Here is a 12,936-nt window from a genome sequence, read left to right on the forward strand (position 1 = left end):
CTCATCCTGGGATCCTGAAGTTTCAAAACAAAGCCTGGCTGGTGGCGAGAGTGAAAAAAGACAAGAGTTTGGAAAGGGGTCTATAGGAGAGGGGCGCCAGAGAGGGTGGAGAGGAGGGTCGGGGAGAGGCCCGGAACGCGGGAAGCGGCGCGGGAAGGGGAGCGGGAGGGGGAGGGGCTCCTGCCTGCGCACAGCAGATGTTGCGGCGCCTCGCGCCGCGGATGGAGCTGTTAATGTAAGTGGAGTTTCTGCAATGGTAATTAGGAGGGCCCTCATTACCCTGGCGGAGCCGGCTGAGAGCCGATAAAGCCGAGGGGGAGAGGGGCCGACATCAGGGTAATGGGGGAGCAGGGCCATTGAGGAGCTGGAGCCGAGCCGGGACCGATCGGCGCGCAGCTGGAGCCCGGCGCGAGGCCGGGGAGGGGGGCGCGGCCCGGCTGCAGCCCCGGGAGGAGCCGGCACGACGGCTGCAGCTCGCCCCACGCCACGGGCCATCACCCCGCGCCCGGACCGGGTGCCAGGAGTGTTCCGCCTGGCGGGCAGCCTTCTCTGGAGCCATCCACAGAGGCCTCGGCGCCTAAATATCAGAGATCGAGGCAAGGGCCCCAAGAGTAGGACCCCGCTAGTGGCCCCCAACTGGTGCCTGCAGGTGCAGGACGCTCTGGGGTGGCCAGGGACTGGAAGGTCTAGAGTGGAAAGTTAACCTCCAACTGGAAGGTTCCAGAAAATTAGGTCCCTGGAATGCAGGAGACCAATAACCAGGATCTGGAAGTCTTACATCTTCAGGCTTGCTAACCTCCCCTCGGTGGGATGAAGGAAATCTCCCCTCCTGCCTTCACAGTTGGTCTCCTCCTCCCCTGGCACTGCAGGGAGCATCCTTAAGGCTTGGCAGGAGGGGAAAGTCCAGACACCTGTGGTCCAGCAAGCCGGGGTCTAAGAGTGGAGCGCCTGGTACTGCTATAGAGGATGTGCCCAGTGCTCACGAGACCAAGGCTAGCTCAGGAGCTCAGGCTTCACTGCTGGTGACAGAGAGCTGGGGACCTTCCTCAGCTGCCTCCTGCCTGCCATGCCTGGGGCCAGAAGGCCCTGGGAAGACTCCAGCAGGCAAGGAATGTGTCCCAGCCCCAGGGAAATTGGGAAATCGAGCTCACCACCATCCTTTAAAATCTCCTCCCTCCCCACCTGCAGCTGCCTTCAGGAGCCCAAGGGCATTGCCCTGGCCACTGTGATGTGCCAACTTCCCCAGGACCCCAGGAGCAGCTCCACTGTGGGCAGCGCGGGACAGAAAGGAAGCTTTGAGGGAGGCAAAGTCCTGCCCCAGAGGTCCTGAGGGGGCATTTCTGAACAGACCAGAACTAGGGGGCTGATCCCTGGCCGGGCAGCCCCAGGTACCCCTCCTCTCTCCCTCTGCCCACCGGCAGAGTAGGGGTTAATGGGGAGAGGCGGCGCTCCCGCCTCCTACTCCCCGCCACCCCCCACCCCGTTGCTGACTCTTCCTTTTTGTTCGGGCTGACAGCGAGCACCTGGTGTGCTCCAGCAACAATATTGTTCCTGCCTCCCTCCCCCCAGGCCCCAGGCTCCCCTCTCTCTCCCCCTCCTCACCCCCGGCAACCTTCCCCTCTGCTCATCAGCCCCTGCACCCCCCCACCCCCGCCTGTGGCCTCCTAGGAGCCCCCCCAACCACCACAAGCACCGACCCTGCGGTGTCAATAAACACAGCATATGCTGCCATGAATGTGGAAATCGTGCCCTGTGCTCCATTCATCCCCTCAGCCTCCCGCCGGGTGGGGGCGGGGAAAGAAAGGTCAAGTGGGGAACAGCCTCTACCTTCTTTTTTGATCTGCCAGCCCCCGTTCCACTCTTCTGACCAGGCGAGAACGGGAGAAGCCTGGAGGAGTCGAGGCTAGGGAGTTTCTGGGACCCAGGTTCTCCCAAACGCAACCTGAGTCTCCCCAGGGAACCTAGGTAAGCACCCCCATCTAGCTTGTCCAACCCCATCCAGCTATTGGACTCCAACCGGGATCGGGGAGCCCTCCCCCTGACTGCAGGTTGCTGACTTGTCTCTCTGGGGGAGCAGAAGTTGGTCCTCAGGGTCACATTCTCTTGCGAGTCCAGCCATCATTTCAGCTCCTCCGGCTTCCCAGGCATCCACCTGGATTATAAAAGGAAAACCAGAAGGTTCTCCAAGTGGGGCCAAGCGGCAGAGAGCTGAAAGGAGCCGACGCTTCAAACGGCTAAGGGAGTGGCCTGGCCTCAGTCTCCTCAACTAAATCACTAGTTCCAAGACAGCAGGGAATAATAAAGATAAAAATAATATAATAACACCAGCTAACATGTATTGAGGGCTTATTTATGTACCAGGTACCGTGCTAAGCACTTCATGGGCTTTATCTAATTTGCTTCCCATAAGACCCTTATGGGGAAGTTACAACTGATATCCCCATTTTACAGCTAAGGAAAACAGGCTAGTCCACGTGGAGGTCTCACTGCACTCCAGACCCCCCCACTATATGCAACACTGATGACCTGTTAGTGCCATTTTGTCGAAGAAATAAGCTCAGAGAGATTCACTCACTGGCTCACAGTTGCACAGCTAGTAAGCAGAATTCAGATCTGCCAGCAGAACCCGTGATCTTTTTCATTTGCTGTTTGTTTTAGGGCCACACCTGGCTACGCTTGGGCTTACTCCTGGCTCTGTACTCAGGGATCACTTCTGGTAGTGCTGGGGGAACCACATGGGGTGCTGGGGATGGAACCCTGTCAACCGCCCACATGGCAAGAGCCCTCCCCACCATTCTAGCTCTCCAGCCTAGCCTGTGTGATCTTAGACCCGACACTTCTCTGCCTCCTTTCCGTATCCCACTGACCCATAGCCCACCCCTTCCCCAGGAGATAGGTCACATTTTAGGGCGGTGGAGAAAGCCAACCTGGAGTGGCCGGGGCATGGGTTGGAGCTGAGCCTCGGCTCTCTGCCCAGTGCCTCTGTGTTGAGCTGTCACTCCTTGCTGCCCGTCTGTGTGCTCGCTGTTCCCTACCCCCAGGCCCAGCCGCATTCTGAACTCAGAGCCAAGTGCCCCTTTAGGCTCCCAGAACACAAAGACATTGTGCTTGGCTCTGCAGCTCCTCACTTCTGAGACTCCAGTTGCTTTATTGATATTAACTCGCCCCCCCTCACTTCCCCACCCGCCCGGCCCAGTCTGATGGGCAGAAATCTGCTGCCTGGGCACCACCCTGACCTCTCTTTTCCTCTTTCATTATCCGCTCCGGGCACCAGGGAGCCAGCACCAAAATTAAAACAATAACTAAGCCCGAAGTGGACCCAGCAGCCCCCTCTCTCGCCCCAAGGGAGGGGGAAAAGCCACAAAAAACACCTGGAGAGGAGAATAATCAATAGAAAGGGAGGGGTGGCCAGCTCCCAGGCCAGCACCCCCACTGCCTTAACCCTTTGTTCCCTGCACAGTCTCAGGACACCCCCCCACCCCCCATCCCAAGCTGCCCACCCATCCTTCAAAGAAGCAGCAGTTCCCAGCAGCTGCTCAGCCCTTTGGCGCTTAGGGAATTTAATCAACAAACCTGGGACAGTGCGGTCCCTAGGAACCCACAGGCAAGAGCCAAGACCCCTGGAGGACTTGTCCAGCCATGGCAGGAAGTGCCTCCTTGGGCAAATTCCAGGAGAATTGGTTGTAGACTTAGTGCTCCATGGCAAACGCTTTATAAGGGCACGACCTTATCTGACCCTCACAGCTCCAAGAGGTAGGCATTATTGCCGGTGTCATTTTTCAGATAAAGGAAATGGGAGGGTAAAGGAGTCCAAAGCCTTGCTCAAGTTTATAGCCACTTCTAAGTGTCAAAATCTGGCTTCCAACCCAAACTCTTGACTCTGTTCCTGTTCCCGTGACTTCTCCATCTTGCTGAGCGGCCCGCAGAGATCTTCCCGGAGATCTTGGTAGGCCAGTAGCACTGTTTAGGGATCTCCTGGCCCTACATCTCCCAGGCTCCAGAGTGGGCCAGCTGGAGTTTCTCCTGAATTGCCTGGACACTGGGAGCCAGGCAGAGGCAGGGGCCCAATTCTAGCACGGCTGAGGCCAGCAGAGGGGGCTGCTGGAACTGAGGTCGGGCAGAAGCAAAGCGAGGCTGGGCGGGCCTGCCCCAGGAAAGCCAAGTTGCTGACTGTTCTGTATTCTAGGGTATTCTGCAGGGCTCCCCGACAGTACCTCCCCTGGACATCTATGGACCAGTAGCTCAGGCACAGGTGCTGTGCCCTTCCTGGGGGAGGGGTGGCAGAATAAGTACCACCAACTGAAGCCTCTGGGCGCTTCAGAGGGCCTCACACCCACCCTGGGTGCCTCACACCTCCTCGGCCAGACCTCCAGGTATTCCATCGCAGCTATTCCATCACTGACCCCACTCCAACCCACATGCCAGTCTCTCCGGGGCTTCTACTCACCCCAGTATCTTGTCTCTTTCACCTTCATTTTGCTGACACAGAATGGGAATTTTCCAAAGGCAGAAGAAACAGACGGAAAAATGAACGCTGTGACTTTGTCCAAGTGCGAAGGGCTTTGTGTTCTAAGGGCTTTGCCTAAAATGTGCTCAGCAACCCTGGAAGTAGGTGCCCTATTGGCCAAGGGAGGAGAGAGGCCAGAGAACCCATCAGCTGCAAGGGTGGCGGGGGGAGGGAGAGAGAAAGCTGCGATTTGAATCCAGGCGGTCTGTCTTATGCAACATTATTTTTTCCCCCCAAAGGAAGCAAGAAAAGGAATTCAAAGTCTGTGTTCTTTCAAATTCCTTATTCTCCATCTGACTATAAACTCCCTCCACACATACTTGCCCATCATTACATTCCTATATGGTGATGCAGAGTGGGCTCTCACAAAAGGCCCCCCCAACTTCCTTAAAACAACCAAAGGTCACAGAAGACAGCCACGAAGGTCACACATGGGTACCGTTGACAGGATGCTTGCCCTTGCCCTCCTCAGTGTGGGCTGGCTTGAATGCTAGACCTCACTCATGGGTTCCTGGCCAAAGGAAAGCTCAGCTGATCCCAGAGCCAAGTATAATGAAGAACTTTCCAGAACTCTTGCCATCTCATCAGTGCCTCATCAGTACCTCTGGGAGGTACTGACCCAGTCTTTGCTTTTCATAATTCCTCAGTGGTCCTTATGCCCCCCCTCCAACCAATTTCTGCCATTGCCTCTCTCCAAAGACTAGGGCATCCTGCCCCTCTAAGGTGCCAGCTCCTAGCCCAGTTCTCATGGCACAGCCTGGTTTCAAATTGTCCTGAGGACAGATGCCCAGACCCCAGGAGTCCCCACACTGACCCTATAGCCCAGTCCACAGCTGACCTGAGTCTTGCCTCGGCCACCCCCTCCAACAAAGCTCTGTATCCCTCTGTTCCTGCTATGAGTTTCCTCCAAATCCCCACACTGCCTCCCGTGACCCACTTAGAATCCCAACTCTCAGACTTAAAATAGACAACACTCCGTGCAAGCTCTTACACTTCCAACCACTGGCTGAAGAAGGTTGCGGCTCCAGCGAAAATTAAATACCCCCTGCCAGGAATCAACTTTTGCCCACCACTTGTGGGGGCATACATTGGCACAGTTCTCCTCCAACACACTTCCTGCCTGGCTCCAGACTGCCAAAATGCTTGGGGGGGGGGGGTGTTCTTGGGGAACAGGGCATGTGTATGAATGTCTGCTCAAAAGGCTGTGTCCCGCAGGTCTGTCCCCCCCACCTCACCACCCCACCCTTGTGAAAACGCCAACGACTGCTGCCCTGGGCTGGGCAGAAATCTGGGGCATCGATCGCCCATTGATAGCTGATTGTTTTCACACGTGACTCAGTCACATTCCTCTAATCTCCATCCTTCTGCTCAGTTTGCATGACAAGAAGCGGCCTCCATGGGGAGAGGTCACTCACCTCTGACCAGGATATAATTGGAAAAAGAAGGTCATTGCTGCCTTTGCTTCTGGGGCAGATCAGCTTCCTTCCATTTATGTCACATTGTGAGCACTCGCCAGCACACTTTCAATGACATGGAGACAATGGCCGTGTCCCACAATGGAGCCCACAGTGAAGGGACAGACATGCCACAGGCCCCGCATTTGCTCTTGTGAGGACAGGCACGGACGGCAGACAGCGCGTGCACACACCACCAATGATACACAGGACAATGCCAGTCACATCTACACCTAGAGGACGCACAAAGAGATGCAGGTGGCTATGCTTACCAGTGACACAGGTGTCCAAGACATGATGACACAGCGACATGGGGGCACACAGCCCACACAAAAATGGGAAGAAAATGTTCAACAGGAATATTTGCTTCAGACAATGCCCATAGAGAATATTCCAGAATTACCTGGGCAGCTCTGACTAAGTGCATGCATCCAGGACCCTCTACTGTGTCCTCACAGTCCTGATAATAGGAGTGTATGTTGGGAGACCATGACACTATAAAGCTCCCTGGAGTGTTTCCCGAACGCACCCGGGGTGACATCCTGGAACAGGCACCTCTGTGCTTCTCTCTATTGGGGACACCATGGACTAGGAGTACTGGGTTGTATGTTATGTTCTTAGTTTGAAAAGAGGCAGGGAGAAGAAAAGCATTTGTCGGAGACCAGAAAATTAGTGGTGGGACAATAGCCAGGACCCTAATGAGCTAAAACCGGAGACTGACCCCTGTGACCTTGGTTGGCCTCCTTAGCAAGGCCCTGGCAAGGGGACATCCCCTCCCCAAGCAGGCTCTAGTGCTAGCCACCAGGATTCAGCGGCCCGAGCCCCACACAGAGTCTCCCTAGCCACTTCTGCCACATCTGCCTTCTGCCTCAGCTTTGCCTCTGGGGGCCAAGGAGCCAGCCCCAGGGGCTGGTGTATCCCATGGGCACTCCCCTGCGCCAGGATCAGCTCAGAAAGCCCTAAGGTTCCCTGTTCTCAGACGGTGGAAGGGGTGGGGCGCGGTCCTCGGCTCACCCCGGCCCTGCGAGCAGGTCCCTGGAAGGGGGCTGAGGATTCCCGCGCAGGGATCAGGCGTTCAAGGGACAGGTCACTGGAGCCCCAGCGCAGAGGCGCGGAGATTCTCCGGGACACTACAGAGTCGTGCCGCCCCCTGGCGGCCCAACGGCAGAGTTGAGAGGAGCGGGGAGGGTGGCCGCGGGGTCCGGGAGCTACGGGACAGGATCCCCTTCCCAGCATTGTTGTGGGGGCTGGACTGGGTGCGTATCGCAGAGATGCTCCCAAGTCTGTTGTCCTGTCCTGGACAATCGACTCAGTCCCTTTCTCGGTGCACCCCCTCCCCCCATCCCCCTGCCACCCCTCCTCCTCTGCGCACTCTCCCCCTCCCACCCCTCCCTTTCTCTGTCCTTCGCCCACCCCCCTCCCGCCCCCGCGGGGCAGCGCCTCGGTGCGCCCGCTTGGCAGTTAGCCCATTAGATCTCGTACTATTGATCCGCTTCTGAGCCGAAGCTGACAGCCCCCCTTCCCGGTCTCTCCATGTCCCCATTCCCAGCGCCAGCCCCCCACCCCACCCCCCCCGCATCTCCAAGGCAGTCCCAGCCTGCGCCTCCCGCCACCCCCCGCCCCGCACGCGGGCTGCGCTGAAGTCTCGCCCTCAAGAAGGACAAGAACAAATGTAATTAAAGCGACCGGCGAAGGGGGTGCGCCCCTACCAGTACCGTCGGGAGCCGGGGTCCCAGCGGCCCGCGCTCGGCCCGCCGCCTCCCTGTGCACCCCGCCCTCGCGCTCCCCGCCCCCCTCCCCCCCGGAGCGGGAGCATTTGGGTTGAGCTGCTCCTGTCCTATAAATCCACATATAATTCTCGCCTTTCCTGTTCAGCTAAGGAAAATAAACGTGTAAGGCTGTTTCTGGAGCCCAGCTCAGGGACCGCTCTAAATTCTCCTCTTATTGAGTCCGGGCTAGAAATCATTCAGCTCGGCGGCGCGCCCCCGCCCCGCGCCCGCGCCCGCCGCGCTCACGCGCGCGCGCTCTCGGAAGGCAGGAGCCGGGTATATAAATATCTCCAGCTCTCCCCATAGCCGGGCAGATTTATTCCGCTGCCAAGCCTGCAGAAAATTGACTTGTTCATGGAGGCGGCTATTGACACATCACCGGGGGGAGGGTTAGGGGAGAAAGCAGTGGAGCCGGCGCCCCTCCATTATACGTTAATGTAATCAGCAGTGTGCGAAATGACTGCGCGGAAAATAGCATCACTGACATTTATATTAGAGGATATTGATGGCAGGAGCTGTGACCGCATCACTCTGCCTCCCGTTTCCACGGATTGACACAGGAGCCTCTTGTTGGCTCCAGCCACGCTCGCCTCCCCTCCCCCCTACTCCCCCTCCCGCTCTCCCTTCCTCTCTCCACCCACTCGATGTCGCTCCAGCTCTCCCCCCTCTTCTCGCCTCCCCCCACTCCGTCCCTCTTCCTCCTTCCGGACGCTTGTTTTCCGAATAATTCTTGAGCACCTACTGGGTGCCCCTCGCAGAGGCCTCACCCCGGGGTGCTCTCTGCTGGTTTCCAGGCTTCTCCCGTGCCTCCTCCCCCACCGTGCCCTTGCCCTCTGCCGTCTCCTCCCCGGCTCTGCCTCCCCTCCCCCTTCCTTGGCTCGGCGACTGGACCGCTGCTGTCACAGCAGATAGATAATTGAAAAATGGGCCTCACCTTTGCAGCCAGCGGGAGGGGGTGAGGCAGTTACCGCCGGGGTTACCTACTCCATCTCAGGCCCAGGCTCCAAAAGAGATTCTGAGGAAATTGGATTTTACATGGATGTTTTATTCGGGCAGAGGCTTTAGTGTATATAAATACTGGGGAGGAGGCCTTGGCGGCAAGGATGAGTGAGACCTGTGCCTGGGGCCTGGCGGCAGCCTGTTCTCTGTTCCCGGTCCTAGACCGGTACCCGGGTAGGTGCTGCCCCCCCCCCCCCCCATCATCCCGGACAAAAAGAGGTCAGTGCCTCTGAACAACTCCTCCAAGGCTGCCTGGGGAATAAAAAGTGTGATGATCAGAGTTGGTGGGTAGGAATGGACGTGAATAGGAGGAAATATGCTGGAGAAGTTGGAGGAATGATTCTTTTGATATTATCTCTAGAACCCTAAGTTCGCAAGGTATTGTCATTGGGGAGCAGGGGTAAAACTTGAATCCTGGCAGCTGCTATCTGGGACAGCCTGAAATCTTAGAAGAAGGAAGCCTGAGACATCAGGCTAGGGAAAGGAATGGTGCTGAGATCACTTATTCAGGACCCGACCAGCTAGCGTTGAAGCAGCAGAAGGGAAATTGGCCTGAGGGTGAGGGTCTTACGAAGCCTCTACGGTCTCCCCTCCTGAGCCTGATTCCCAACTACCTAGGGAACTCCAGACCTTCAGACTCTTATAGCTGCCAAATCTTGGGGCAAGTTCACATCCAGGGACATCTGAGGAGACTGTCAGGGCTCAGATGATGGGCCATTGAGGGTTTGGGGAGGCCTAGCAGAGGCTGGATAAAGTAGACAAGAACCTGAATTAGGAGGCTTTCTGGGGGAGTCCTAAACTAGCAAAAAAAGGCAAGTGAGGGGTGTCAGAAGACTGTGGGGTGGGGGAGGGAGAGACAAGGAGTATGGTTTGGTGGGCCTGGGAGTCCCTCCTCATAGTAAGGCCTCCCTTCCTGCCCTGGGCAGGACCGTATGTGTGACACGTAACTTCCGATTCCTCTTGGGACCACTGGCTGCAGCCAATCCTGTTTGTTTCTTGAGGAGAGAGCAGCCTCGGGCCTGAGGGTTCAGGATGAAGGTGAGTAGACGAGCTTAGACTGTCACCCGAGGGGGTGAGGGCTCCTTCTGAACTTCGAGCTGAGACAACAGCTGCCTGATTCTGGCTACATCACTGAGAGAGGGACCCCTTCTCCCCCAGATGCCAACCCCACACCCCGCTGCCACATTGTTCTACTGTTACATCATTCAGCTGCAGGCACAGGACAGGTGCTGGGGAGATCAAGGCTGTCCCAGATGCTGCCCCCCACATCCCAAGCACTCCCAGATGGTGTCTTGGAGTTGCAGTCCAGCTGTAGGATGGGAGTGTCTGGGGTAACCGGACCCCTGCTGAATCCCCATCAGTAGCTTCCCTGTCTCTGACTGCCGGCTCCTTAACAGCCCAGTGTCAAAGGAGAGCCTGTCACTTCTATCTGAGTGCTAGTGCCTCCTCCTCACTTCCTTCCTCAAACACCTGTAAGAACTCCAGTCCTGAGGGGGTGGAGGTGTGGTGGTGTTAGGGATGTAACCCAGATAGGCTAATCACTGAGCCATCTTCCTAGCCCCAAATCTGGACTGGTCTTGCTACTGGGCAATCCTAGCCTAGGGCCTTGAATGGTTTGATGATGTGAGCATGAGTGTGAGTGTGAGTACGATGCCTCTGTAATCACTTGGGCTCTGCATGCTCTGGGCATAGGAAACACCATCATGGGGCAGGACTCAGTCCTCCCCACCACCACCACATTCCATTTAAAAAAAATTGAGAATCAGGATTGGAGAGATAGTACAATGGGTGAGGCACTTGCTTTGCATGCAGCTGACCTGGGTTTGTTCCCTGACACTGCATATGATCCCCTGAGTACCACTAAAAGGCATTCCTGAGCACAGAGCTGGGAGTAAATCCTGAGCATTGCCAGTTATGGTCCTCAAACCAAAATAAACCAGCAAAAGAAATTGATGTTCAGGACCCCTAACTGCAGAGCCAGGAGTCAGCCCTGAGCACTGCTGGGTGTGGCCCAAAACAAAACAAAACCAATAAACAAAAAAGGTGCAAACATCAAGGGGAAAAACTGTCACATGACCCCTGGTAAGCATATGCATGAGGCTGTAGCAACTACTGAGAGCACCACAGCTAAGCATGTGTGAGTGCTGCTGTCACGTGTGTGTAGCCCCCAGTCATTGACACACCAACACTGGCAACAGCAGCAGTTATCAATTATGAAGGGAGGGGGAGATGAGAGGGAACTTTTTTTTTTTAGTAGTGAAACACCATGAGGTACAGTTGTAGATTTACAATTTTTTGTGCTTGGGTTTTGATTATACGAGAGGGAACTTTTAAAAAGAAAAGAAGGGGCTGAAGCGATAGCACAGCGGGTAGGGTGTTTGCCTTGCACGCAGCCGACTCGGGTTCGATTCCCAGCATCCCATATGGTTCCCTGAGCACCGCCAGGAGTAATTCCTGAGTACATGAGCCAGGAATAACCCCTGTGCATCACCGGGTGTGACCCAAAAAGCAAAAAAATAAATAAATAAAAATAAAATGCAAAGAAGATGGGGTTGGAGTGATAGTATAGTGGGTTGGGTGCTTGCCTTGCACGCGACTGACCCATGTTTGATCCCTGGCATCCCATATGGTCCCCAGAACCCTCAAAGGTGGTCCCTGAGTGTAGAGCCAGGAGTAACCTTCAGCACTGCCGGTTGTGGCCTCCAAACCAAACATGAAAATAAATAAAAAGAAAGAACAGCATGCAGAAGGAAAGGGAAAGGGGCGGCCGGAAGTGACTTCTCACTGCGGGGAGGTTGGTTCTCACCACTCCAAACCTTTTCAAGATGGAATTCTGGAAAGGGATTCCCCCATGGCTCGGTAAGGCCTCAGTAAGAACCCAGGTGAAGGCAACAGGGAAAGGGCTATGTGGGGTGACGAGACTAGAAACAGAGTCAGGAGAATTTCACCCACTCATTGACCTTCAGGGTCTGTCCACCAGGCTGGAGGTGGAGTTCAGAGCTGAAGAGACCTTTGAAAGATAGAGAGGGTAAGGGAAAGTGGGAGGAGCTGGAAGGAGAAGGTTCTGACTGGGAAACTGAGGAGAAACACTTGCAACCCCAGCAGCAAAGCCAGAATTAGCTACTGCTTGTGCAGAGATTTGCCTCCTTCTCTGGATTCAGAGCCTCTTCCCTACAATGAAACAACTTACCTGCTTTAGCTCTCATCAGGGATCAGTGATTCTTAGCTGCTGGTTGGAGCACCCAAATTGGGGTGACAAAATGACCCTCAAAGATGAAGATCCAGAGTCTCCCAAATGGAGGACGAAAGGCAGCTACAGTTCCAATTGGGCCTGAATTGGCCCAGAGGACTCTGGGGGTCTGGGAAGTTCAGGGGCTGGCACTGAACCAAGCAGGAAGACAGCCCAGCCTGGGCCAGAGGAAGGCAGAGAGGGATCCAGAAAGCCAAGACAGGGCCACCCAAGTCAGCTCTAGCCCTGAGTGTCTGCTCAGAACCACAGCTAAGGCTCAGGGGCCAGGGTGGGAAGCCCCCAGTGACCAGGAGGCTGTCAGTCAATCCAAAGGACAGAAACATTGAACTTAGAAATCTGCATTGTTTTCTGGCTTGGGTTTGAATTTGGGGATTTGTTTGTTAGTTTTTTTGCTTTCAAGGCTGCATCCTGACTTGGGAGTTGCTCCCAGCAGTGCTGAGGAGACTAAATCCAGGCTTCCTACATGCAAAATACATGCTCCAGCCCTTTGAGTCTTCTCCTCAGTGTACTTTGGTTCATTTATTTTTAGCAGGGGGGTACACCCGATGGTGCTTTTGGCTTATTTTTGGCTCTGTGTTCAGGATAACTTCTGACAGTGCTCAAGGCAGCCAACCTGGGTCAGCCTTGGCAAGGCAAGTGTCTTTCCTGTTGTACTATTTCGCTGGCCCCTCTTGTATTTTATTTTGCTGTACTGAGAATGGAACTTGGGCCCTCCCACAGGCCAGACATGTGCCCTATCGTGGCACTAAATGCCTGCATTTATCTTCTTTATTTGGAAGGGAATAGGTGGGAGGGGAGGGCTTTGCTTTGTCTCTCCAAAGGTTTTTTTTTTTTTTTTTTTTTCTTTTTGGGTCACACCCGGCGATGCACAGGGGTTACTCCTGGCTCTGCACTCAGGAATTACCCCCTGGCGGTGCTCAGAGGACCATATGGGATGCTAGGAATCGAACCCGGGTC

This window comes from Sorex fumeus, unplaced genomic scaffold (genome assembly GCF_029834395.1).
Source record: "Sorex fumeus unplaced genomic scaffold, SorFum_2.1 ptg000043l, whole genome shotgun sequence".
Classification (NCBI taxonomy): Eukaryota; Metazoa; Chordata; class Mammalia; order Eulipotyphla; family Soricidae; genus Sorex; species Sorex fumeus.